Genomic DNA, 24,087 nt, shown 5'->3' on the forward strand with positions numbered 1-24,087 from the left:
TACCAATTCAAACACGGGAAGAGGATTGATAGCGCAATATTAGTCTCACTAGTTCTTTGTCATGGCTTTGTAAACTGGAATGCCTAGATAAAAGTTGCTCACTCGCAAATGTACGTTCGAGGATTTTGGTAGCTGCGCCTTGGACATATCTTCTGAAGAAGTGCAGGTATCCACGGTGACCCCCATCAATGGTTCTCCATCCACTACATGGGCTTCTGCGTGTAGCAACGCAAGACCTATGACCGTATAGTTGTACTTTAGATTTCTCCACGCTTCTTAAATGACCTTCTCTAGTTTAGGTCGGTGACTTATATTTTTGCTTTCAGTGGTAATTTAAAGTAATAACTTGTTTTCTTCTTCTGACTGGCTGTTGCAGCCTGTCGTGCAGTCTGAGTGTCACAGTGGGCACTGCATGCGAACGCATAATCATGAAGATTTGATTCTCACCTTGCAATAGCAAGGTGGGAATAGCCCTTTGGGCTATCATCTGCTTCACACACGAAGTCTCCGTCAGAGGTGACGCTGTTGGCTAACGCACCTGCGACGCTGTAAAAAGCACGCTTGTGGCGCCAGTCTTTTTTCTTACAATGCAGTATACCTGTACAACTGCCAGTCTTTTCGAATATGTCAGTGCACCTAATTTCCTCTGTCTTCTCTTGAACTGTCAGCATGAGCTAGTTAGGCCAGCGTAACTAAATTTAATATACATTTGCGCACATATATAGTATTAACTGAAGCAATATGCGTTCAACGAGCTCCTGGGCTCCTGCTCCATGTTTATTAATGACCGATCAAGCGATGTATGCCGACAGGCACAGCTTAGCTACTCCCTTACGCCGGCATAAGTAATGAAAATGTGTCAAAAGCCGTTGTACGAAATTGGTGCTCAGTTTGAGCGCACAGGCGTACGTTCTTGCAGACGTCCCAACACTTATGAGGCCGGGTCCCCACAAACAGCGTGTATTTTGTGCGCCCGTTAAAAAAAAAGAAACGCGAAAAAAAAGTCGTCATTTTCCGCCGTGAGCGCACGTTTCTCTGCAAGCGTGTACGGTCCGGAACCGGTTGGCTCCCTTGAGGCACACGTGCTGTCCGTCGCGATTCTTCCTCAGGGAAGACACGCTGATGCAGTGGAACGGGTCCGACTGTCGTGTCCTGTGCGCGAAGTAAGGACTCAGTCGCTGAGGGACTCCGCAGTCGGTCAACTTCGGGACGTGGCACTCAGACGCGTTCACCGCAATGCAGCTACTCCTGCAGTCTTGAACTGTGGTGAACACCTGGTCATGGTCCGAGAGGCAGCGGTCGCGTCGAGAGTGCCGCCAACGCCGACATCGCTCCCCGTCGAAATACCAGCGGGTGACATGCTTGTAGTCTTGCCTGCAGGCAACCAATAAATTCAATAAGAGACTCTTTTGAGTATGTACGTGCGCGTCTCGCGGTTTCATTGCCTCTCTCAGTGTGTAACTACGAAAATTGCTGCTACTTAGAAAATATAAAGTATGAACATAATTCTCTTTTGGGAACAATTTTGATAGATGGACTTTTCAAAGTGAAAAAATAAGAGTTGTACGGCGATTCAACCTCTAGTTGACGTCAATCAAAGACGCTATGTCTTCCTGAGTGAATTGCAAGTTCGAATGAGGGGGAGTCACTGCGCATGGTATACTCTATTGGGTCAGCCCTCGCGGGAGGTGAGTAGGAAGAGCGCCGGAGAGCTTAATTATTTAATTGCATTATCTTCGGGGTTGGCCCACATTTTAAGACTGCAGATACCGACGGGAACGGCTTTAACCTGCACTACCTTCCGGATCATCCCCGATGTTTATACTGCACTATCTCCGGAATTGGCCCACGGTAAAGGCTTGAAATACACATACCGCAAACGTAAAGAAGTGAGGAAGGGGATAACTCGCTAAGAAAGACATTGTCCTTAAAAAAAAAAAAACGTTTCACAAATGTTGAGATAACCCTAACACACACCCAAGCAACAAAGTTTAGTTGTGACTGATAAAGTCAAAATAAGGCCGAAAATACATGGCCGTGCTGCAGTACTGCTGGAGGCGAGGTATGTACACCCGTGAGCAAAAGTATACGGAGCACAGGGTCGCCGAAAAATGTGAATTTATTCGTAATTAGCAAGCGTAGACTGGAATTGATGAGTACACTGAAAAGTTCGCAATGACAAGTTTGGACTGCAGTCCTCAATTTCAAGTTGCATTCACAGGCAGAGGAAAAAAAATCGGCTTTTTCGCGCAACCCCTGGTCCGTATACTTTTGCTCACGGGTGTACATGCTATAGACCATAACATCCTGGGGCTGTACCTTGCGTCTTTTATTGTCGTGTCATCTATGTTGCGCATAGCGAGAGGTGCAACGAATTTGCAACACAGGCCAACGCTATATACTAGAACCAAACTCAGTTTCACAACTCCCTATACGCCGCTCTACACAGATAAACGAAGCAAACGGCATTCACGTGACGTAGCAGGGCAGCGGTCGTGTTTTAGTTCGTAGTTCCAGTCGGGTCAAGCTCGTCGTCTGCTGCTGCGGCGGCGACTTGCGCCTCAATTCCGGCCCGCGTCGCTAGAAAACGTGGCTGGAGGATTCGGCATTCTTCCTTTATACCTTGCATGCTTTTGGTTTTATACTGACTGATTCCGATCAATGTTTCACTTTGTCATGCTTAGTTTTGGGGAAAACAAGCTCATTCCACATGCCGTAAAGCGAAAAAGTAGCGCGCACCCAACACTTGGAATTAAGAGAAACTTTTTTAAGAGATGCTACTCGAAAAAACTCTAGTTTTTTTATAAATGATAGATTTTTTGTTTTCACTTGATTTGTTAAGTTTAGTATAGCGTTACTGTTATGAAAACAAAAATCAAAGCCGAGACTCAACTGGAAATGGGTTAAAATTGAGTTTAAAGACACAAAGCTGTTGAAAACCAGAAAGTGTGCTGTCTTCTACTTTCTCGCGGCCGACGACGCACGGCTGCGCGCCATTGCGGATTGCATGAGGAGAGCGGCCAAGCCTCATTCTCCGAATAACCATGGTTGCCCGGGCTGCTGTGGCGCAAGAAATAACAAAAAATGCATGCGTTTGCCGGGTTTCTCGAGTGCTTCGACTTTCAATGTTTAACTTTCAAACGTGTTTTTCTCGGTTCTTCATTTTGTAGCATTTTTAGAGTTTGCGCACTAAAATTTGTGCACTCTATGTAGTCCGATCATAATAAAATTTGGCATGCTTATGGTTTAACGTGTACAGAATTCAAAGAAAGGACTTTCACAGCTTTCCACAAATATATTCAGTAAGATAATTTCAAAAGTTTCTTCGTTGAGAGTGGTAACACTATATATATATATATATATATATATATATATATATATATATTGAATTCTACCATTCATTGGGAGCAATATGAGCTATTTCTTAGTGTTTTCTTGTGCTCACTGTTACCGTATAAGCTTGCACAAACTTGCATTGTTTTTACAAATGCACGGAACGCAAAAAATACGCAAATGAGCTGTCAAAAAACTAAAACCAGATTTGAAAAGACAAGCTCAAACTCTGTAAGTGGTGAACGTTTCACTAAGCCGTCACAAATATTTAAAGAAAACGTTTTCCGAGTAGTATCTCCCCTTAAATCGCGTTCTTGCAGCGTGTAGGAAAACAAGAAACATATTTCGGGCACTCCGAAATCTTTCTGAGGATATTTATTGCATCACTTTGTGCCACATTCAATGCAGGAAATTGTGCCATAACGTTACTCTGTGCGAATGCGCTATTCACACGACGAATTTCCGTTTATTACGAAAGGGAAACGTTCGAAAGTCGCGTGTTGCTGTTAGCATTTTCTCGCTTCTTTTGACGTGAAACGTCTTTCAGTTTGGTCAGCATGGCGGGTCACTTACTATAGGCACTATAGCCGCTTGCAAGAAAAACATGTCATACTAATATCGCTTATATCTTTGCAGCCGTACAGCTCACGCGCCTTATTTTGGTATCGTTGTGTAGAGGAAACAAGCCGTTACTCGATCATGCATGTGTCGCTTGTACAGATGGCGCCGTTGTTGCGCGAAACATGACGCAAAGACTCGGCGTTCAGAGAGGCATATAGCTCCACAGTATACGTTTGTCGATCAGAGCGGGAGGGTCCCGTGTTTGATCAGATAGGGTGCCTCCAAGGAGGTTATATACTTCTAGAATGGTGGTGGCTCTCCAGAAGTGAAGCCAGTCTCCGCCATCTTGTTAGAGGCAAGGAGCCCGAACCGCCGTAGCGGCCGTTGCAGAGCGCAGAGTATGTTCGTTGGGGTTGTGCGCTGTCGCAACAATGTTTAACTGATCGTGGCATGCTTTCCGAGGGCATTACAACACCTCAGTGGGTCATAGCGACACCAGTCGCGTGAAGATGATGCCAGGCGTAACATTTCACTTGTAACTTATAAGCTCTCGTCGTCTGCTCAGGACCATCGTACGTCGTAAGTATACGTTAGCTTCAGTTGCCAATGGTTGGGTAGGTGCCCGTAAGTACGAGTATGTCAATAATAAATTAGCGTCCTATATATATACTCCTCTGGCACGTCAATTCGTAGGGCTTTTATGTAGCGCATGCGTGGGCTACGTGTTAGAAGGGGAGCATGGGATTTCGCCGCTGGCTTGCAGCGGTCTTATATATAGGTTGTGCTCCAATACATGTGCGATGTGCTTGTACGACGACATACTCTGTTTTTGTACCGTGTACGTTCTGCGCAGCGCATGTGCTTTAATAGAGAGACCAGCGAGACAGACGCGTACACAGGATAAGACGTGAGCAGGACGAGCACTGGACTTACAAGTGAAGAGTTGTAAGCTCAGTGCTTGTTATGACGACTTCTCTTGCATACGTGTCTTTTTTCGTAGGTTTGCTGTTCATTAATTTGCATTGAATCGCCCAGCAAGAAATTATGTTGTAAAATCTGGGATTGAACAGAAAGGCGTGAGCCCTATTACAAAAATATTTAAGAATGCTATCTAAGGTTTTGGGCACACCATATCACTAAGAAAACTAAGCGAGCGAATTTTGAAGAAAAAGCGTGAGCACTGCTTTCAAGATTCTAATACTTAAAAATTAATGAACACAGAACCTGAGTTACAAACTTAGTTTGTACGTGAATATTTTGCATTTTAAATGTTCACGTGTCAATTGCAAATGTTTTCTGCTGTGTAGCATTTCTGACTGATATGTTTCAATTGTCGCGTGTTTTACAATAACAATTTCTGGGCGGGATGGATGAGTGGCATAAATTAATTGTTTTGAGGACATACGAAATAGAGGAGAACGTCCACAGTGAAGTTCATGACGCAAGCTCAAGCTTCAACATATGAATATCAAGTTGTTCAGGATGCTAAAGACAGATGGCTTGCGGCGCCTTGTGTATACTAGAATAAGGAGTAAGTACCGTATTTGTACGTAAATAACGCGACCACGAATATAATGAGACGGGGATTTTGGTCTCCAAGAAAATGAAAATATACATATATTATAGTAAAAAACCATGCAAACAGGAATGATTACTATAGAAATAGGTAACAGCGCTGAAAAGCTGATCAAAAATGCAAATTTGCTACACACAAATTTAGTAATTAAACAAAAAAACGTACTGGGTTTTTAAACCTACAGCATAAATGTATCGCTATTTTAGGTATAAGTGTTGTCGAGGTTATTCACGACAAAGTATAATTTACATAAATCACTTGCAATATTCACAAGACAAGAACGACAGCAGACGTGTGCGACCTTGGAGAATTACAACCCTATTTTTAGCGAAGCTGTTTGATTCGAACAGTTGCAATAAAAGTTGCAGTTTCCTGTAATTATATAGCATACTTTAAAGAGTTCCCCGCATATGACTGTTCCGTTTGAAACCTTGGCCGCATGTAATGCGATGGAGAACTTCCTGCCGGGAAGTGCATGCTCCAAAAAGCCAGTAATTCATCAACAAACATGTTACTTTGCCATAACATTTACCATGGTGTCCTCCCTCCCCCTCCACTAACTCAAATCCCGCTAGATTTGATATCGGCTGAGAGTACAGTTCTCCCAGGGCAGCGGGATAAATTTTGCGTTATTCGTAAATCATATTGTTACGTCATCATAAAGCTCCGGTTCGCTTGCACGCATAATTTACTACAAATGTCATAATCAGTCCTCTGTCTAAATTTTAGCATATTGTCCATGATTAATGCGCTGTTTATTTTCGCCGAATATGAACAAAGTGCCTTGTTTAGTTCACCGAGGACATCGCTGAAGCCAAGTAGGAATGTCTCACGACGCATGAAAATCGGAGGACATAACGACGGCTCAGTAATTATTTTCAAGGCTTATAACTGGACAGGAACGCAAAAATTTTGTCGCACATCGTGCTTACCATGAGCCCTCTCCCCATTCCAAGACCTATGAACCTGTAACCTACATCTATGTCGGGACACTGGGAAGTATAGCTGAAAGTGGCCATATCAGAATAAGATTTTTTTACCAAGACAGTTTTTGATGCAACCGCATTTCAATTCGAACAGAAAGTTCCCAGAGCGTACCACCATTTTTTCAATAAATTTGGTCTTGGTGGCTTTTATATTTCTGCCCGGGCAGCGGGCTCAATTCTTCCCCGCTCGTTAGACACGCTTATAACACTATAAAGCGCTTGCATGCGTAATTTATTGCGAAAGCCCCAATTACCCACCTATTTTGAACATTATACCTACAACCATTACTTTTTTCTTGCAGATATCAAACATAACGAAGCTGCTTCTCTTAGTTCAGTGAGGACACCAAGCGAACCTAATATATATCACGCATGAAAAAGTAAAGATTAAAAAATAAGGGTTCAATAATTATTCTCAACGCTTCTAAATGAGCCAAAAACGTTAAAACTACGTGAAACACTACGTAATTAAACTACGTAATTAAAATGCTGCCTATTCCTTCAAAGTATAAAATATTTGAAACGCAGAGTTCTCTTGTGACATTGGGAAATATAGCTAATAAGAGCAGCGTGATACTTTCGAGTACTTGCTTACATTTTTTTGAAGCTGTATTTCATCAACACCCATTTATCATAGCACATAAACTTGACGTATTGTTCCCCCGCCAAATTTGACATTAGTTGTAGTTGTAATTACGCCAATGCAGCCATCAAGTTCTACACATGCCACTCGGAAAACCGACTATAACGCTATTGACCCCTTGCATGCGTATTCTACTGGAAAAGGCTCATTTAACCCACCCATTTTGAACATTGCCCACATATTACCTGTACCATGCTCCTAATTTTCCACAGATATAAACAAGGTGCCTGGTTTCAGCTCACCGAAGACACCGGAGAAAGAAACTACGGATATGGCATGATGCACGAAAATACATAGAAAAACGAGGGTTAATTTAGTAATCATCTGCAACACTTGCATTTAAAGCAGGAAAGTTTCGCAACGCATTGATCTTTAAGATCTCCCTATTTTAAGGAAATTTCAAGTCCGTATATCCTACTGCTGTGTTGGGAGCCTGGGAAACATTTCGATTAGCGGCAGTATGACACCCTTGAACTCTTGAATGAGTAACGTTCTATAAAGGCTATAACAAACCCACACAGAATAAACAGTTATCGCTCGTCACTGAGAACATTGCTTCATACTTCGAATAAATATAAACACCGTGCCCCGCATAGTTTACCGAGGATACAGATTGGGGGGGGGGGGGGGGGGGGAGAGCTGAATGTCGTGTATAATGCGTAAAAATTGCGAGAAAGCGAGTATTCAGTAACGGTTTTCAGAGCACGTAAGCAACTTACAAAGTTCAAATTTTTGGCTACACGTCACAAAAAGCGCCCATTTCATCAAAATATGAAATATCTGCTGTGTTTGCTCCTGCCTGGAAATAAGTAACAGTGTAGCTGTTATTTACAAATAGCCTGAAAATGAAACCCACATAGAAGGGACACATGTCTTTCGAAAAAATTAAAGTCAGTGTTCTGTTGGTATTGAAATGGCTCTGCAGGTTCGACCAAGGTAATTTTCACGAACATATCTACAAGTCGTGATTACACAAATTCGACACTTATACCTGTAAGAGGTTTGATTAGAATTTCGATGCTGATAAGGTACTGAGAGCACAACGCTATGTAGTCTATATCCGGATGGAGGTTGCGAAGTTCCATTGTTGGGTAACCTTCACGGGATCGAATACGGCCACGGCGGCACACTGTGCCCATTCACTTTTGACAGCGGGAGGGGGGGGGGGGGGGGCAAGTGCCCCCTTGCTCCCCCCTCCCGCGTAAGTATACTCGTATGGTATTCAGTCTTTATGAAGCTAGGTGTCTGATAACGTTTCACGTCAATTAGTCGGTAAAAAGTGGTGAATGTTCATTGAGCACTCACATCACACAAGCTTAGTTTGTATGGATAGACCGTCCATAATTTAACCGAGCAAGGAAGTGCGATTGGCGAAACGTCCCGCCGATAGATTTTATCAGAGCCTGCGGCAATAGATCGACGCAGCAGTATTTTTTTTTTCGACAGCAGCAACACACAACCGCGGACTGATATATTTCTTAAAGAGGTTTTATTTTTATTTTTCATCGCGCAACCTCAAACGCAGGGAGCGCCGCGCGTATAGACGGTTTCACCCAATGCCCACCGCGCTCTGGCAACGCTGTGTGCCGACATCCGGCGTCCTTAGGAAACTTCCGGTAACGGTTCCTTTTGCTCGGTTTTGCTGGTATTTGTTCGCTCGCGCACTCGTCCTGTGCATATTCTGTGTTATTTTTCGGGTATATCGATATAAGTGCGACTTGTGGCATTCAGTGTGTTGCGTGACCGCGAGTAGCTCTTTTAGCATCGACTGTTTTAATTACGTTCACTCCTCAACGGTGTTTTGCTGGCTGTTGTTGTTGGCTTGAAAATGCATTCCGCATCGTACATATCACGGATGTCACATCGTACATTTCACAGAAAACGTTCAAGGATGGGTTCGTGTTGTGCCGTGCCAGGGTGCAGCCTTCGCTCAGGAACCAACCTCCTTTCGAAAGTGCAAACGTTTAGGTTCCCTATCGAGGCTGACAGGAGAAACGCCTGGATAGCAACGTGCGCCGGGACAAGTGGCAGCTCCCAGATTTGCTCTGCTCACTTCATCCAAGGCACGTTACTGCGGAAAAATAAACGTGCTACTGCGCGATTGTTCTGGCCGTATGTCGTGTAACTCACGCGAGAGCAGCTCGACTCTCGCCCCGAGCTTGCCCGCTCGTCCAGTTTCTTGCCTCGGCGTGGAATGCCATGCTACGAGTTCAAATTATTGTTTAGCGGGTGCCATGGTGCCGCCGTTTTATTTTAATGGTTTTGGTATCTGGGGCACAAGTGCACTTCTGCAGCTTTACTACCCTAGGTACATGTGCGCATTGGTTTATCATGTTTAACATACCAAAGCAACTCGGGCTATGACCGACGCCGCAGTGGAGGTCTCCGGATAATTTCGACTACCTGTGCTTCTTTAACATGCACTGAAATCGCACAGTACGTGGACCTCTAGCATTTCGCCTCGATCAAAATCCGACGGCCGAGGCCCAAACGGTCTCTTTCCGGTCAGCAACCGGGCACCGTAACCGCCGAGCCACTGCGGCGGCATGTGAGCCTTCGTATCGGTATCGCAGAGCAGAATCGCAGAAAAGCTAGCGATTTCCATGCATGCTAGTAGGAAGGTTTGGCCATATTCTACACGCATTTACGAATTAACGGAGGTCAATTATGGATTGCAATCTCGTTCCCAACTTTACAAGTCTCATTTTGTTAGAAGTGTGGTACATTTGTGAGCATTTAAGTTAGTCCCATTTCAGTTGACCTAGGTGTCTTGCACTAAATGACTTTTGAGAATGTACAGTTATTTGTGAATGCATATTGAAAAGCAGAAACAAGGCATATTACGCAGAAAATATGCGCCTGTACACATGCACAGCTTACCACTTCATTTTTTATCTTACAGCAATAACAGTGCCATTGCGAAATGCAAAAATGCCCGTGTGCTTGTGTTGTAGTGCACGTTAAAGAACCCCAGGTGGTCAAAATGAATCCGGAACCCTGCACTACGGCGAGCCTCATAATCATAACTTGTTTTGGCACGTAAAACCCCAGAAAGAAGAAGAAAGTGCCATTAAATTTTTTTCTAGTTTTCGGCAGTCCCATTACGTGCCTTGAAGACAACAGTCTGCGTTCATTGCATGTCCTCACTAATATTCTCCGCTTGTTGCTCCGGTGTTGTAACTGAGGGAAGGTGTTTGGAGCCCGAGGAAAACGAAAATCGCACGACGTCATCGTCCGGAAGATTAGGCAGCTCTCCGCCTCTAAACCTCAGCTTTTGGCGATACCGATCTTTTGCTTCGGTGCTAAGCGCCTTAAAGTAGTCGCTCGTCATCTCGACAATATTCACGATGTAGAATCAGCTCATCACAGATTCCACCAAGCAGTGCAAACATCGACACGCCGGCCTCACGTCGCGCATGCCTTCACACAACATAGCCGGAAGTGCTTCTAGCTCTCCTGCCGGAAGTTCCGATGGGGCAACCAATCAGCGGCAAGCGAGGTTTGTTTGTAAACACTAAAACCGTCTATTGACCCTTTTCGCGAAGCAGTTTGTTCTATAGAAACGAGATGGCGCTTTCGGCAGCGCGCCGTATGCGCCTCAGCGACCGCGCAAGAATACGAAACCATTACCGCTTCTACCTTGCTTCTGTGCGATTAGAGCTGTTGGAAATGCAACTGAGCTTTCGCTAACGCACAGTGCTCCAATCATGCCGGATTTAATCATGTTGATTGAAGACGTGTACAGTAGTTCGCAGCAAAAATAGTGACTGGCATATTGATGAATGTAATGAATATGTGTGACCAAGTTCGCGGACCGCTGCTGCAGCTCTCCGTATGCGTTTCCGGCACTTCGATATCTACGGCTTTCCTCGAGGATAAACAAATTTGCTCAGCGTGTATCGCTAACCTTAAAAAAGGCCTTTAGCCCCGGTACGTCGGCAATAGTGAGCACCACTCGTTAAACAATGATAAAGAGAGTAGCGCCGCTTCCTGTCATAGCAGGTTTCGCGCACGGTATCTACGCACATCTACCCCAACTGGCACGGAAACATACGCCCACTCTTTCGCCAACGCGTCAAGAATAAGTGAATGCCCGCACACCTGAATATATGCGCACTACATACGCACAATAAATGACGGTACTACACCGATAGCGCATGAATGGTCGAAGCTGAATGTTTCGTGACGGTCCTCAAGAGTAAGCGAGTTACTAGCGATAATACGCTTTGCTACAAGGGATTACATTGTACAGAACAGCTACGTTTCAAGCCTTGTGCGCACCAAGAACAAATCTAATGAAACTAAGCACACCCGCGAGCGATTAGGCAGAAAATAATCAGATAGTGACCGCACCGAGGAACTTTACTGAGTCAGAAACATGACAAACCGCTGCTTCAAAATATTTGCCAATTGAAGAACGAAAAGCAAAACACGCTAATCCTGATTCAGTTCATGAGGGGAAATTTTGGATAGCTTGGAATACATTATTAGGCCCGCTTTTAGAGTACGCACCATATACGATGCTCGCGCCGTTTGGACTATAGCTTAATCAGCTCCGAAAGCGCTTTTGCATGTTCTCTGAAGCTGTGGCCAAAGCTTCGTGTCGTCCACCTAGTCAGCGTCTACGATATCTCCCGAAACAGAGGTTTGCTAAGCTAGACCGGCGTCACACTCATCCATTGTGAACACGTAGGCAACGGAGGCAGTTGAGGCAAGCAATGGACGCGTCACCATGTGATCAAACATGGCAGCGCCCACGGGATTGCCGTGAAAAGGCTCAATACCGCGGCCGTTTGTGCTGAGCGGCGCTCTTTCGCCTCTAGCAATATAGCCGCCGGTGGCTTCACTCGCTTCCGTAGGCGGCGGCTGGGACTGCCACTCCAGAAGCTTAAGTATATAACCTAATATTACCTCCTTGGGTTAGAAGGACCTAGAATACTGGGAGAGTGTGCAAAGCGCCGGCTTCCGCGGGAAGATTTTGCGGGGAACTGCAAAAGCTGTTTTGTTGTGCCGGACCCACTACATATGCTCCCTGCGGGAGCATACAGGGTGTTTCACGTAACTTGGGCCAAACGTTAAAAATATGCGAATGCCACGTAGCTTCATCGAACCAACGTAATGTTGTTTGCCGTCGAATGGAGATACTCAGATTATGTTTTTCATTCTGTCTAATTAGATAATTAGTCATAATTATTTAATCAACTTCTCAATTACTATAGTTGAATGAAAAGTGTCAATGAGAAAATTGTCGAGCAACATGAAAAACTCGCCATACAGCTTTATGTTGCTCAATACGTCCCACATAAAAGTGTTTTTCAGAGCGTGAAAGATGCCCGCCAATACACCCAAAGTGCCTCGAATGCCCAGCCGCGCAGCAATTCGCGGGCTTCTTTCACGCTTGGAAAACCACTTTTAAACGAAGTTTTATAGGCTTTTACAGCGTAAGCTGTTATGGGCTCAGTCCAATAGCCGTTTTGGGTCGCGATGATGCCGCTACCGGCGGCCGCATAACCGCTATCGCCGGAAACGCGAAAAAAGTACCCGATTCTCGCCGGGTAATTCCCGGCGAGAATTCCCACGCAGCGAACCCGCGCCCGCTGCGTGGGAGCCGAATACACTACCACTGAGCCACGTAAGCGCTTGCTATCGGGCCGCGGAAAATACCCTAAGGCAAACGCAGGGTGAGACGACGCGAGCCTCCGCCAATATGGCGGCGCCATCTAGGCAAGATGCCTGCAAACGCAGCGTCTGCAGGCGCAGACGACGACATGCGATTCAGACGAGGCGCGCAATCAACGCGCTCCCGAGCTGCCGAGCCTCCGCCAGTATGGTGGCGCCATCTAGTTAAGGGGCCTGCAAACGCGACGCGCCCGACATGTAAGTTGTAGTTGTAAGGCTTGATCGGGCTCAGCAGACTGCTGTGGAGAGAGAAATACAAGCCGCAGCTCGCCGTCGACGCCGGGCGGACAGTTCAGATCGTTCTCGTCAAAACGACGCTAACAGACTGCCGTGAAGACCCTATTGTGCGTGGTGACCAAATTGTAGCTACTCTTGAGCCGCTCCACCAGCTTACGCTCTGACTGTGCTGCTTGTGGCGCGCAGGCCTGTGACTTTCTTTAGTTCGGCGGCGATGGTGGTGGTGGTGTCACCATTAGAGATGCGAAGTGTGGAAAAAAATGGGAAAATTCCGGGAAAAAACTGTTTTTTTCCATATTTTTTCGGCGCAGTTGGAAAAATTGGCCAAAATTTCCGCGGGGAAAAACGTACAGAAATAAAACTTAGGCAACATCCAGCGTTGAACGTGAAAGCGAAACGCAGAACGCGAAACCAAAACGTCGCACATGATACCGAAACACCAAATGAAGGCTGACCACTCGCCATCGATATCACATAGTGTCAGCTCCAGCGTCAGCGTGGCTTCGTCATTCGGGTGCGGTTTCTCATGTTTTAGGGCCCGTTATTGCTCAATTTTGACTTTCCCTCGTGCACTTGTGCCACCTGTGGCGGAAGTCCGCATATGAAGCCGTGTGGAAGCAGATTCTGCAATGGTACGGCTAATATCCAACTTCACGGTCGGGGAGACCTTCACGGTCGGGGAGACATCTTGATTGATGTTTCCATAGCCGAAGCCACAACGAAATAGCCAGAGAAGAGACATTTCAGTGTTCTTTGTTCTAACTGCTGTAACAATTCTAAGCCGCACCCGTTCACAGAGAACTGAACGCGTTCGCGGTGATGCTTCTGGCTTGTCTTCGATTTGTTAAACCCTACATTCGTTTGTGAAAAGGCAGAAAGCATTTCACTTCTGTTATTTACATAATGAGAGTTATGGCTTTTGACATTTGGCAATAAACTATTGACCGTATGCTAAAGAAAATTTGTTATTTTCCATTTTTTCCAAAATTTCGGGGGAAGAAACGTGAAAAAAAAGTTTTTTTTTCCGGTTGCTCAAAATTTCCGGAAATTTTGCATATCTAGTCACCATATGGTGTCACGCTGAAACTGGGCCGATCCTGGCGATAGTGCAGAAAGGGTCCAAGCTCAATGGCACATATCAAAGACAAAAAATAAAGAGAGAGAGGGGAGAGAAAGAAAGAAAGAAAAAGAGAGAGAGGAAGAAAGATAGAGAGTGAAGGAGAGAGATAGATAGAGAGAAAGACAGAAGGAGAGAGAAAGAGAAAATCATCAGCCCTTTCCCTGTTGAGAAAATGGGAGCAAGCAAAGGTTGTCGTGTGTGTACTTGACCTACTCCTTTCCCTTCCCTTTCCTACTACTTTTCTTTCCCTTTCGTGGTAGTTTTCGTTCCCTTTCCTTCTGCTTTTGTTTCCCTTTCGTGCAACTTTTCATTCCATTGCGTTGCACGTTTCCTTCCCTCGATGCGTACATTTAATAAACGTGTATGTTTTATTACCGTGACATCTAGTGCACCTTACGTTACCCTGACGAAGGTCATATGCACACACGACAAGCTTCGCTTACCCCCATTTTCTCGACAGGGGAAGGGCTGGGGAATTTTTATGTCGCACGTAATGAGCAACAGAAAGTTGTATCTGGAGTTTTTCATGTTGCCCTACAATTTTCTCTTTGACACATTTCATGTAATTAAAATAATTGATAGGTGCAATAAATATTTGGGACTAATTATCTAATTAGGTAGAATGCAAAATATAATCTCAGGATCTCCAAGCGATGGCACACAACATTACCTTGGTTTGGTGCTGCTAGGTGTCATTTGCATATTTTTAAAATTTGGCCTAAGTGAAACAACCTGCATACACGAACACAAGGACCCGTGGGCTTTCTGCGCTCGGGAAGCGCGCGGAAAGCGAGGGGCGTCTGCTACGCGCTGTAGTTTTTCGTGTTCAGTTTCTACGCAAGACACTTGAAGGCTATATAATTTCAATGGTGCTGTACAGCATGGAACTTACCCATCTTTAAGCGTTGTCTTAGTGCTAGGGCAGCAAGATAATGCAAAAATGATGTGTCGAACTGCATAAGCGCGGCCTAGTTCCGATGCTTAAAGTTCGGGAACGGTAATGTGGGAACTGTGCGTGCCAAGAAAAGCCGTGAAATGAAGTTACATGCACAAGGAGAGAACGAAAACAAAGTTTTTCGCATGGGTAAGGAGAGAACGAAAACAAAGTTTTTCGCATGGGTAAGCGGGCAAAAGTGTAATGCATGCAAGAGTTAAAAGTAACGAAAAAAGTAAATTACTGGCGCAGTCAACTGCAGTACTTAGGCGCAGTGACAGCTTCGCTAACCTCTACGAGCTTATCAATCACGGTCGCCAGGGGTCTACAGCCATATTTGTTAACCTCGACTAGTACTTTCTTATGCAAAGTGCTCATAAAGAGGGCGTAAGGAAAACGAGAGAAAGAGTAGAGATGGCCGTAGCGCCTTAATAATGTTAGCTTATTTCGCTTCAGAGATAGCGTGCAGACCCGACGTGGTTGCTTAGTGGCTATGGTGTTGGACTGCTAAGCACGAGGTCGCGGGACCGAATCCCGGCCACGGCGGCCGCATTTCGATGGGGGCGAAATGCAAAAATAACCGTGTACTTAGATTTAGGTGCACGTTAAGAACCCCAGGTGGTACAAATTATTTCGGAGTCCCCCGCTACGGCGTGCCTCATAATGAAATCGGGGTTTTGGCACGTAAAACCCCATAATTTAATTTTTAGAGATAGCGTGCAGTACGAACTTCGCCGTGCTTAGACGAAGTTTGTATTAAATGGAGACAATAAAGACAAAATCAATGTCAGGTAAACTCTCCGTTTATTCCACAAGTTTTTACACAAAAGGTGCCCAATCAATGTCAGGTAAACTCTCCGTTTATTCCACAAGTTTTTACACAAAAGGTGCCCCACAGAAACAGGCTTTACAGATGTCCAGATAAAGCTAAATTAAAGGCATAAATACCAGCATTTCTGCTGTATGAATTACATAACTTCCGAATCAAAAATACGGTAAGCAGTCTACAAACGTATGTAGTACATCGCTTTAGAAAATTGTTCAGGATGTGAATAATAAATATAATCAACAAATACAGAGATATCCTATGTATGACAAAAATATAACATGATTCAACAAATATGCATTACAAACGGGTGCAGACTTAATTGCTCTTCGATCTTCATGGATCGGGAACAGCCGAGCACCGATAAAAGCGTTGCAGATTTCATGCGGTTCGAGAAAGCACGACTACGAACAAAAACAATAAACTGAAAAGCTATTGGCGCAGCGAGCCTAAATAAGTTCAGTAAATGAGATAGGGAAAGGAGAGCGAGATGGGAATAAGTGATGATGCAAAGCCTAGCAATGCGGCGGAGGCGCGTAACCACGGAATGAGGCGAAGAGCGAAAGTAAAGGAACATCGGTAGCGGTGATGCAATGTGGGGACGACATTACGCCGTCAATATAAGAAGCGAGAAAGGAGTGGAGACTGGAGGTGATGCGGAGACGACATTACTAAGACTACACCGTATGATTAAAACGGTGTAGGGGCTCTTCGTCAATGAGAAGAGAGAAAGGTCTGGAGGTGATATGATGCGGAGACATCAAGTCATAGCGCCAGAAGCACTGAGTCTTACATCTGCGTCGGCCCGGCCCTTCCTGCTTTTCGGAAATTTTATTGCGATAGCAATTATATGGACACTCCAAAGCAGATTTCTGCCGTCGGCGTCGCTGTCGTCGTCGCCGTCGCCGTTGCCGTGAGGTTCCGTATGACGTCAGTGGAGATGAAATCGTCGCCGCGCGCCGCCGAACGCTGTATGTGCGAGTGAAAGGGCGCGAAGGACGCGCGCTTTCACGGGGAGTGAACGCACGGCGAAGAAAAAACGCGCGTTCTGCGCCGTGCTCCCTTAAGGGCTGCAGAAGTAGGCGTCTCTTTTCTCCTTTACAATCGCCATATATGTAGAACAAACGCACCTTCTTCCGACGCGCGAAAGGCCGTGGCGGGGAGGGGGGGAGGGGGAGGGAAGGGAGGCTACGTTTAGCTGCGGCATCAAGTGCCTATTTATTTCAGAGGCTCCGGCAACAGTCACCAACGCCGTACGCATTTTGTGCGAACGCGGGCAAAACGCCGACGGCGTCGACAATAGTTCTGCGTGTTGCCGGTGCTGCTGCATGTCCAAGGTTGTACACCTGATAAAGCTACTATCATTACTCCGTATAGCTCTCTACAAATTTGCTATCGCAATTGATGCTTCGCCTTTCAGGCGAAACTGCGACAACTTTTTCATTTATACACAAATTAAATTTTTTATAGATTGAAATGACAACAGATAGCTATTACTGGCCCAGCCGTTAAATTATTTGTTATGAGTAAGTTTTACTATTACAACAGCCTTGTTATATTGTCCGTGAATCCTCTCTTAAATCATCAACATGTGACTTGTCTCATGCTATAACATGTAAATGGCCCGCCGGTGGGATAGTTGTAGGCGCAATTTATTGCTTAACGTATGATTGTTAGGTAAACTAGCAAGCACTTAAGGCGCATGGCGATGATATGTGTATGTTGACATAGTTGCAAAAAATACCACCTTTGATGCACTACAAATATTTCTATTAACTTTAAATATCGGTACTGCTATTGCCTTTAATGGCAGTAAAACATGAAAAGTTTACGTCCTTGTAATAAGTTGCCACTTTTCATTATGTAATTACAACTACGTATTAATTGATCAGCGAGTATATTTGTTATGTACGAACCGGCGAACATACCGAATAAACTGCTAAATTTTTTTATTTTATATTTTATATTTATTTTCATCCATCTTCCCGAGTCTTTCCACAAAACCAATTTTGCTCTGTGCTTCTCGGACTTCAAAAGAGGCCCAACCCACGTCACCTCATTTCCACTGTCACCACTGCCTCATTTGTGGTTTTACCGTGGGCTCCCAAAGCCACCGGCTTACTGCTCTTCGGTTAACTTCCAATCCCGACAAGATATTCGATTTAAAGCATAGCATGGCATTTGTGAACGTTAGCGCTGGCATGTTATAAAAGAGCGCGTAATTCAAGCGCGCGCCGCGTGTCACGCAAGCCAGCGAAAGAACACGCCGGCCCCGCGGCAACTTCAACAGAGGGCGAGAGCGCATACGCCTCAAACAGCAACGCGAACAACGGCGCCTAGACTACTAGAAGAGCATCGACGAAATGACGGTAACCGGAGAGAGAGAGCACACGCGCGCGCCGGGACACCTTCTTACCCGGCGAGTCGAGAGAGAGATAACTTCAGCGTGTACGCGCGCGCCAACAGCAGGAGTCATCAACCCCCCCACCCCCCTTGACGACGCCCCGACGGCGGCGGTCGAAGGTACGAGAAAAGAGTAGAAGATTCCCAGGCTTTGGCCATGGTACGAGAGCACGACTCCGATAGGAAAGTTCGAGAACGCCTGTGGAAGTTATATAACCGCCGTGCGAAAATCATGAGTGGAGTTCAGTCCGCACCGGTGAAGTGATGTAACATGAAGACCGAGCGTCTGCGGAAGAAAGGGATTCCCCGGCAAGCTAGTTGACGAGTTCATCGAGCGTCTGCATTTCTGGAAGAAGTTCCTTCTTCGAGATTTTCCCCGAGCTACACCGAGATCGTCTGACAAGACCAACACGGGTGAATACGATTGGACATTCAGTGTTCCTATTCATTTTGTAATTTACGTGTTGGACTCTTAGCGCTTGTCGTGAATTATTTTCTTGTGTTTGTTAATACCCATCTGATTTGTATTGTGTTGTGTCCAGCCTAAGTGTGCAAGTGTGTGTGTAGTTGCCTTGTGTGAAGAATATATTTTGTTGTGTTTGACAACTCTGGGCTCTGACTCGGTCGGACAGCAACCGGCGTTCGCTGGAGAGGGCCCATGCTTAATTGTCCTTGCTTTCGTGAGATTATTTTCGGAAGCTGAAAAGTCGGCTTTGGAATTTGGTCCGGCGTCTGCGCCTCGTTCACGGGGTCTGTAACATGGCACCATTACTAGTTTCCAGATTCCACGCACCACCTCATACTTATTGTGGCCCCACAGTGTTCTGTGTTTCATTATTGCTGCCATTCCACTTCCCCTTTATTTTCAGATTATCTTGGTGGATGCTTGAGTAATTCTTTCCTTCGTTTATGTATACGCCGAGGTACTTATATTGCTTGACTATGGGTATGACTTTATGTTGAATTGACACCACGTAATTACTCGTCTCTTCATTAAAGATCATAATTCCCGATTTCTCTGTGCCAAACTTAAAGCCTAGATTTGTCGCTGCGTTGCCAAAGATATTCACAAGTGTCTGTAAGTATTTTTTATTGTCAGCTAGTAGCACTATGTCGTCTGCGTACATCAGTCCAGTGGCCCTCTGTTGCACCATTTGTTCATTACGAAAGGAAGATAAATCAAACGCTAATTCGCTGTTTTCCAGTCGTCTTTCTATACCCTTAACATAAAGCGTGAACAACAATGAAGACAGAGGACATCCTTGCTTCAATCATTGGTGAATACCCACCATTTCATTACATTTTCGACCTTCCCATACAACTTGTACTCGGTTGTCTCTATATATCTCCCTCAGCAGCTCCACGAAATTGTCACCTATGCCTTTGTGCTTAAGAATATAACAATTCCCTGTCTACGTTGTCATATATATGCTCCTTTAATATCTAGAAATGCTATCGATAAAGGTCTCTTCTGAGCTACTGAAATCTCTATGCACTGAGTTAGTACAAACATATCATCTAAGCGTCGGCCTGGCCTGAACCCATTCTGTTGTTCCCCCAATACGTCGTTTTTCTCCCACTTCAACAGTTCTTTTTTATGGCTTGCATTGTCATTCTTTATATCACCAATGTCACTGTAACTGGCCTGTACGAGCGTGCCTTATCCTTATCTCCTTTGCCTTTGTAAATGAGCTTCATCTTGCTTTCGCGCCATCCAACTCTATGGTATTGGCCAGCAGTGCCTTGCTCTTTGGACCGAGGTTTTTGATTAGCTGTGTTGGGATTTCATCGGGTCCTGCTGCCGTGTTATTAGGGACATTTTCTGCTGCTTTTTTCCAATAAAAGCTTTCTATGCTAAATTTTGATCTCTGAGGCCTCTCTGTTGTTGCTGGATTTGATGTCTGAACTACCCTAATAACGTCTGTTAGTCGTCTCCTTCATAGATGTTACCGCCTTCCTCCCTTATAGCCGTTTACGAGTTTTTAGTTGGAGCTCTAAGTGCTTTTATATGGTTCCAGAATCTTTTTGTGGCGCCTTTGTCTCTTTTGTGAAGGTTATGCAACCAACGTTCACTTGCGCATTTAATTTTCTCTTGCACGAGCTAACTCGCCACCTTTTTTTCTTTTTTCGCTATGTGTTCCATTTAAGGAGCCCCTCTTCTTCGTGTAATCGCAACTTTTTTGCTTCTCGATGATCCCTAGACGCCTCTTTACGCTCTTCTATAGCTTACTTGATTTCCTTATGAACGGGTCCGGCACAGCTGCGCCGCGGCGTGGCAGTTCCCCGGAAAAGCTTCACGCTCCCCCATGTATTCGCGCGGCGCTTTGGCCACTCTCCCAGTATTCTAGGTCAGTCTACTTGAGTGCTTCGATGTCCTCCTTACCCGCCGCTCCATTCTGAGCACCGTGATTCTGAGTGAGGATATTCTCTGTAGGAGCGGCCGCCGCCGAGCCCGGTTGTCGTAGCTGCTCTCCACCATTGCCTATCCCACATCCTACTGAACCAGCATTTGTTAACACTGCGCGGCCAAGTGGCCGCGCAGGGCAAAGTTGGCCTGGTTTTCGGCACAGAATGCCTGGATTCTGTGTGCCGTTGCGCATGAACTACTCCAGTTATGGTTGGAGAATGTTCCACTTCCCAACATAGCCGAAAAGAAGACTAGTGGATCGCGAAAGTCAAGCGCGTCAAACGTCGAAAGTCAAGCGTAGTCAATGTGGTTCGCTCGTGTGAACAGTGTAAAAGTACAGTCTTGGGGCATGCATATCTATGAGCGCTGAATTAATATTTTTGTGATGGCAACAACCTTCTTTATTCGAGCAATGCAGTCACGAGCACCCTTAATTCTTGTGAAGAGCCATTTCGGGGGCATCAAAGACGGATAGCGCGCTCACCATGAGATTGCCAGTGCAGATCGTAACTGCATATCTGAGCAAGATCTTGCGGTCCAAACTAGAAACGAGCGAGCAGAACAAGAAAGCATCGAAGAAGATGCTCGTCTCAAGCTACGCGAGGCTGCGGCTGCGCATACACCTTCATCAAGTTGGAGCAAGAGTGGCTAACGGAAATGGAAGCAAGACATGGGCAGCAGTAAGCCTGCCGTGAGCTCTGAAACCGCCCCGTTGTGCCCTGTACGTAGTACATGGCCACACATTCCCTTTCAGATTAGATTAGGAATGGTGTTATAATGTCGGCTTCTTTCGTCAATTCAATTCTCGTCATTTTATGCATTTTCTATTGTTTTTCTTCCGGTAATTATTTGCAATAAAGGCTGTAGAGCTCATTTGCTCCTTCAGGCTATAGGACTCAGCATTTAAGTGCAAGGAATAAAAGCCTTCAAAAGTTTGCTCTGTGTGTTCAATACGCATGTTCGTTTAAGCTATACGGGTGTATTCGAAGCTAGCATGAAAATAGTTCTTTCATTTATTGTTTCAACAATTGAACTTCGTATTTTAATGCTCCGTGTCGACGTCATCCCACTGTCGTCATGCCGTCGTCGTCGTCGTTATATCGCCTTCGTCGTCCCATCGACGTCAGTCTTTCTTAGTCATTTATTCTAATCATACCGTCGTCATTCAATCGTGATTAAGCCACCCTTGTCATGCCGTTATCGTCAGACAGTCGCTATCTTGTGTCCACTGTCAGACCGTCGTCGTAATGGCGTCGTAGTCGTGCCGTCATCGTCACTCGAATTTCTTCATCCGAATCTCGTCTTGCCGTCGTCGTCGTCGTCGTCGTCGTCGTTATATCGCCTTCGTCGTCCCATCGATGTCAGTCTTTCTTAGTCATTTATTCTAATCATACCGTCGTCATTCAATCGTGATTAAGTCACTCTTGTCATGCCGTTATCGTCAGACAGTCGCTATCTTGTGTCCACTGTCAGACCGTCGTCGTAATGGCGTCGTAGTCGTGCCGTCATCGTCACTCGAATTTCGTCATCCGAATCTCGTCTTGCCGTCGTCGTCATGCAGTCGTCATCTCACTGTCGTCACGTCGTCGTCATGCTGTTGTTGTTACACCATCGTCATAATTTACGAGTCGATATCTCATTGTCGTCATGCCGTGGTCGTCAGTATACCGTCTTTGTCGTCCCATCAATGTCAATCCTTCTTCGTCATTCCATCGTCACTGCATCGGTGTCAGGCAGTCGACGCCATGCAGTCGTCGCCATGCCTCTGTGCTCGTTGGTGACCTCGGAAAGCAAGCGCCATCGCAAAGTGGGACGATATCGTAGTATGTGGCACATAGCCGAAGCAACGAAAGTCTCAGAATTACCACTATACACACGTGTTCAAAAAACGTGGCTTCAGGAGTGTGGTCTGTCGCTACATTGCTCGATTGCTATTCGCATTACCGCCGACAGTCATCGGGAGATGAATTCTGACGTAAACTTTTACCCTTCTTTTCTACCGCAAGCGCGATCAAACGTTCATTCGCGTCTCGTACGTGTGCTCTCTGCCTGCACAGCGGTGCCGCAGCGAAGCGAAACCGTGGTAGTCGATAGCGCGCTCACTGTGTGTTCGTTTTGAACTCCCCACGCTTGCGGTGGACCGGACGCAAGACCCAACAACGGCACTTTGCGGAAGGTAGGTTCCTCCCTCGCCGCGTTTCGGGCTTCAAAAATAATTTGGTAGAACCCAGCGCGCGATGACTGTCGACAGTAATGCGTTTGGCATTAAATCATTAAAGCGATACAACGTGTTGCCACCGTTAAAAAGATTTATGTTTGAGGCATGTAGCACAGCGGGACTCCTGTCGCAATTTCCTAAGAACAGTCGGCGACATCCAGCGGCGCCGCCGCGAAGCCTGCGCGTGGCCTCCGAAATGCATTGCGCGCCGGTGCGTGCGAACGCCGAGAAACGCGTCATTCGGCCGCCGGGCTGTCCTTGAGGAGCCCATGTGACGTGGGTTCGATTCTGTCCAGAATCGGAGAAATTTAAAGGATTTTTCTGTCATTGTAGAGCGCCACACACCTATACTGGCGCATACTCAATGACTGAAGTCGGCAACAAAGATGTTCATTGCAGACCAGCACAGACCGATTGGTCTGTGCATACCCAGTGTTGAACCATACACAATGCTCCAAGTCGGCATCAAAGAGTTTCATTGAAGAGCGCTGCATACCCAGTCCCACTTATAAAGTGACCATGTCGGCGTGAAAGAGGTTCGTTGAATGGCGGCACATATGTACACATTGTACACATTGTACACATGGCCACATGCTCAGTGACTCAAGTTGGCCCGACTGTTGATTTCGAACTCTGTTCCCCCAGCACAGAAGCCCTATGCTCGAACCATTTGACCTTGGACTACACAGTGACCCAGGTTGGCGGGAAGATGGTTAGGTACAAGCATACAAACGTAGATACATAGATGGTTCGCCGTGAAGTACCAATTATATATAAAGATCCGTGTCTAATGAAGAGATCGGCTCTGACTCCCCAGTTCTTTTCTCGTAACAGCTAACGGTATACGTCACAGCCAATCTAGAGGGGCGACGCGCTCTGGCCAGGCCATGGCTCTGTAAAAGGTGTGCAACACTGGAGCATCTCCAGGACCGGTTTGTAAAAGAACAGGTTGTACGTTTTCTTCACCGGAATACAAAAAAGTGGCAGTTGCGATAGCAAATTAGTAGACAGCTATACGAGGTAAGGATAGTAATTTTATCGGCTGCAGAAACTTGGACACATTCGCTTACTAACTGAATTAACAAGCATGGTGTGAGCGTGCACAAGCAAACATGAATAGATCCTGCTCGATGACCGCAGACAACCACTGTCAAAACGCTGGCG

The sequence above is a fragment of the Dermacentor silvarum genome, chromosome 1 (assembly GCF_013339745.2).
Source record: "Dermacentor silvarum isolate Dsil-2018 chromosome 1, BIME_Dsil_1.4, whole genome shotgun sequence".
Taxonomy (NCBI): Eukaryota; Metazoa; Arthropoda; class Arachnida; order Ixodida; family Ixodidae; genus Dermacentor; species Dermacentor silvarum.